Here is a 5,600-nt window from a genome sequence, read left to right as displayed (position 1 = left end):
TATTGGTCAAAGATCCTGCAGAACTTCTTCTTAGTATACCTTAATTGATAAAATCCCAATATGTGGTTTTAAGTAGGTGTATATCAGTTTTCTTTAATTTGGTAGGATCAGCCCAGAATCTATGGAGACCTAGCTTTCCCATCCACAAAGACACATGATAGAGTAAGAACATCATTCAAAGAATCCCTATATCAACAAGCTCTGGGGTACACCAAAGATGGACCCAATAGACTAGTATTTTTAAGGCTACCAAATCAGTTACTCGTTTTAGTCCCAGTTCTAAATACAATGGGATAAGGAGTGTACTATGAGGGAGACATAATGCTTTCCTGGCAATTTTCTACCAGTGCCAAGGGCTGAGCATCAACATAGTACCAGACTTCACCACCGTAGAGAGCAGCCCCTTGCACCTGGGCATGATAAATCTCCAAGATTGGGGATTTATTTTATTTTTATTTTTATTTAACCCCTTCGATGCTGATGATGGAACCGTTCCGTCATCAGTCACGGCTGAGCTGTGCTGATGACGGAACGGTTCCGTCACGACCGCGCCCTGTTCTGGAATGTCCAGCACAGGGCGCGGCTACGGCGCCGCGGTCAAGGTGTTAAAGAGTTTTATATAGCGCGAACATGACCCTTGGGTATCAGAGCGCTTCACATTACATGAGGTAGGCTAGAGATAAGTCTTGTATAGTGTAACGATTCACAATAATATGACGTAGGCAAGTATACAGCCATAAAGGGTTAACAAAAATATATACAGTGACATGAGGTAGATTTAGGATACAACTACATATACGGTGTACTGGGACTTCCATTATGTAATAGTTCTTAAATGTCTTTTTCCTGTGCATTCTACATTCTACATTCCTGGGTCAGGAGTAGTGGAGTACTGACAGAGGTTATCCCCAGTAAAGCTGATAACTTTCTCGTTACTTACATTGTTGTTCTGTTTTGGTAACATCTATGTCACGGTGCTAGTGATGAACTGTCTTGCCTATGGAAGGAACTTACTCATTAGGAAGATCTTCATTTCCCTCTTAAATGTTGCTGTGTTTGGAATTTTCCTAATGTTTGGAGGGAGTGAGTTCCAGATTCTGGGGGCTGCTCCTGAGAATGCTCTATCATATGTTTTCTTCTTCCAGAAGATGGGTGGTCTCAGCAACATCTCCTTGGCACTCCTGGCTGGTCTGCTTTCTCCATATAATTAAATGTTCTGGGCAAGGTATCTTGGTGTATTGTAGTGGAGTGCTTTGTGGGTAATACATGCCATTTTTAGCTGAATTCTGGCTTCGTAAGGTAGCCAGTTTAAGGCTTTCAGGTGTGGAGAGATATGGTCGAATTTCCTCGATCCGGTGATGAGTCTTGCAGCTGCATTGAGGCAGGGGAAACTACGTGGGACACCATTCTCTTTTGTGTCCTCAGAATGCCATTTGACCTATGCTCGATAAGGATTTTACTTTTCATAATCTTGTCTTGCCACTTGAAACTGTCCATGAATTGTACTCATAAATAGTCAAAATTGTCAACCCTTTCGAGGATATCTTTGCTGACCCAAATAGTTATTTTACCTTTCCTGATCCCTGGTATCTTCCTATTATTCAGCAGTGGGGAGTCATTTGCACAATTTCCCAAAACCTTAACTACATCATTAAGTAAAGAGAAAACAAAGTAGGGGCAAGCACACAGCCTTGCGTTACTCCCCGTTCAATTGGAATATGTTCTGTTAGTTCGCCACTCGGTTCCCAGCAGACTTGAGTATAATTATTCTCTTGTAATTTACTATGTAAATATACAAGGTTGCTGGGGATATCTGGGCTGAGATTGACCTGTCACCAATTGGAACAGGGAATGAGGTCAAAGGCAGCTCTAAGATCTATAAATGCGGCACAGCGTACTCTGATTTAAAAGCACATTTTTCCAAATACAATAATGAAAATCATAAAATCTGGTCTATAGTGCTGATTTTTGATCTAAAACCAGCTTGGAAAGGAGATAGTATTTGTTTTTCATCCATCCTGTCCATTAGTTTATTCAGAACTTGCACACTAAAGATTTTTGAGCATTATCTAACAGACTCATTGGCCTATAATTGGCTGGATTATTAGTGTCTCGCTTCTTAATATAGTTATTATCTCGGACCCCCTCCATGAATCAGGGACAACTCCCCCAGCTGAGATAGCATTCGATAATATGTTAAAATAGATTGACCAGATAAGTGGCTCTGACTTAAAAAGGCCAACCATAATTTTATCAGGTCTAGGTGCCTGAGCTCATTTAAGATAATTTATTGCACTATTTGTCTCTTCGAGACTAAGCAAAATAGGATTGTTATATGACTTTTGCTCTGAGGGAGGTATAGTTATATCTTCGCTTATGTTAAGCACACTAGCTGAGTCATTGGGCTTTCTTAGTGAATATAGTGATGAAAAATGGGCTACCCCGTTTTCAGGTGATATAAGAAAGCAGTTGAGGATAGGGAGGGGTACAGGGGGACAGAAACACAAACCCACACCACTGTCACAACGTGATAGTAGTGAAAGGTGGGGAAAACCTGGGCACAGGATATAACTTTGTTGAATGGTGGCAAACATATTAGGAGTGCGGGTGGTGGAGCCATACCAATGCGGAGCCACCGCTGCCGAGGACCGTGGCTAGCCTCCGCATACTTGAAAATGAGCACATGGCTGACAATGAGCTTTCAGGGCAATGCTGGCCGCGAGACCGCTCTAGGAGCCCCCCACCCTCCCCCCGCCTCCTCCCCAGGAGCAGGGAGGAATTGGGAGCCAGTACATTGGGCCCTATACGGAAAATGACCAGATGGGCTGGGGCACTGGGAAAGAGTAGCATCACAAGGGCCCCAGGAAGGAGGGATGGCATGGAGCCGGAGGGCTCAGGCGGGGGGGGCATTTTTGCCTCCATTATTTATTTATTTTTTTAAAAATCTTTATTGAAACTTGCAAAATAGTACATGCGCAGGCCCACAACCACAGGGGCCGGCCGCAAGCGTAGCAAATGAATCAGGATGTAGAAACAAGAACACGACCGAAGAAAGCAATATCATAGATACGACATGTGTGAGTGCGCACTGCAAAGCATTAGGATATATGAGGTTTTCGTTTTTTTAAAGTTATGTAGAGTAGGAACGGCTGCAGGAGTAATGGCGTCACACCACATAATAAAATAAGAAGAGGTAAGGGGGGACGTACCCCGCGGAGCAAACAGAATAAGTTGATGAACCATACAGTTGTCAAAACAATACAGTCGCCGAGGCGGACCCAGAGCAAAAACAATACGACAGCAAGCAATATAGCAGAGCACCATCCCGAAAACCCGCCCTCCAATGGCCTAAAGGCATAGTCGAGTGTAGAAGCCTTATAATAAAAGGAGAAAGGGAAAGAAAGACAGCCAACCCTACTAAAGAGGTAAAGAACCCTCCGGAAGACAGGCGGAAAAAGAAGAAAGGGACCACAGAACAAAACAAACTAAAATAACAAATCCCCCCCCCACACCCGCCACCCTACACCACTGTAATGGCTACGGCCTACCCCACTAACAGCGTGCCTGTCGCACAGGAACTGCCCCAAAGAAGAGGGAAAGAGAAAGACAAAGAATCCACTAAATAATAAGATTATTAATAAACTGGAGGAGGGCCTTCAAACAAGCCCCCGGCTTCTCCCTCCCGCACAATATATTCCTCCCCAAGGTAAACAGTAAACAACAAAAATCGAGCATGTCAGAGAGAAATGGGGAGCATTATTCACCTACTACACTATTAGTTATGCCGTGAGAGCACGCATCCCCCGTGCCCGCCCGCCTATTGAATGACAACCTTTGAAGGATCAGCCTTATCCTTGGCCTCTCTTTGCGAATCCACCAATGCATACCCGTCGACCCATTGCCATGTCCGATGTTACGAGGAAGAGGAGCGTCCAAAAGAGACCAAAAAGCGACACACACATGTAATTTGGACGTCGCTGGATACCAACACAGTCATCATCACGGAGGATCATCTTTCCCGGTACTGCCCCAGGACATGTGTTCCACACCAAGCACACAGGGTCTAGGAAGGAGGAAACAGCCAGAGCAGCCGACCGTTGCTGGAATAGTGCCTGGGTCGCCGGAGGCTGTGCGTGGGACAAAGTCACCATCTTCTGCTCAAATCTAAAACCTCCGGAACAGTCCAAACCTACAGCCAGCCGACCACACGTTGCCACATAGTCCGAAATTTCCAGCTTTCCCCTATTCACAGGGGCGGCCACGACACTCTCCTCCTGTGTGAAGTGAAGCAAATCCTTGTGTACCTGGGGACAGGCTGATCTCAACTGTTCCGACGCTGACACAATATCATCAAGCTGTCTCCCCAACACTCGGGCGCCGTGATCCAGGGTGGAATGAAGGGCACCGAGGGCTGCGAGAAGATCACCATACACCAGCATAGCTCCTTGCGCCCGCTCCGCTACGCTCCTCTTAGCCACACACTCCCAACCTTGCTGAGACCCAGTATACAGGATGATAGACTCCATCCTATCAAGATGGCCGTAGGGTAGTTCCACCTTAGATTGGGACCGGGACTCAGGCACAAGCGCATCAAGTTCCATGTTACTGCAAACAGGATTCCGGGGGCGGGCAAAATATGTGCCCAGTGTGCGGTCACAGGTAAAAGCCATCCTCACCCTGGATCAGTACTAGCGAAAAATTCAGGAGTGGCCCGCGAAAACCGGGACGAGATACAAGCAGCATCCGAGCAGCTCACTGGCGAGGGCTCAGGCAACTACAGAAGCATCTTGGAATTGCCACCTCGGGTATGCACTCGATCCGCTCCGCTCAGTGGTAGGAGTGACCACAGCGAAATTCAGGCCAATATTCGCACCGCTCCGGTAGTCCGACTCCACCCAGTCACCAATGGCCGCTGTTATTGAACTAGTACCCGGCCATGTTGTCCACCCGAGATCCCGGTTCCAGGGTTGCACAGGCCGCAAACTTCAAATGAACATTTCTCCGGCGGTACCGCCGCCAGAAACCGCAGGAGCACACGATCGGTTGCCGCTCTCAACCACCATCACGGGCATGTAGCGCAGGCTCAGGATCTCGTGCAGGATATCTGTGCGGGATGTGGAGGTTCACGGAGCCAGGGGCCTCCGCTGTTATCCCGATCGCCATCTTGGCTCCTCCCCTTTGCCTCCATTATTAAACAGCTGTGAGGTGTTGGACTTAGAGGCACGAATTAAGGAACAGCGCTGTATAGTAAAGAAAACTGAGGAGAAGGGGGCCAGGATGTGCAAAGCGAGGGAGCGAGCTGCAGTTGCCTCCCATGGGTGAGAGTGGGAACCCCAAGCAGGAGAAGAGGGGCATGGGGGGAGATTCAAATGGGCAAGTAGGTGGGGGCCAGTGGGTCTAGGTGTCGGACAATCGGCCCCAAGAGAAGGTGGCAGGGACAGCCAATACGGCGGTGTGGCCCCATGCTGCGCAGGACCCCCAGGTTGGATCAGCCTGGCAGAGGGGAGAGACCGGCAGAGGCCAGTAGAAAGGTGGCGATGCCACCAGGTGCAAGACGGCCCTAAGATATTGGCCTGAAGCAGTAGGGGGGCCGCGGCAGG

This window comes from Lissotriton helveticus, chromosome 6 (assembly GCF_964261635.1).
Source record: "Lissotriton helveticus chromosome 6, aLisHel1.1, whole genome shotgun sequence".
NCBI classification, from domain to species: Eukaryota; Metazoa; Chordata; class Amphibia; order Caudata; family Salamandridae; genus Lissotriton; species Lissotriton helveticus.
This window is presented reverse-complemented; position numbering follows the sequence as displayed.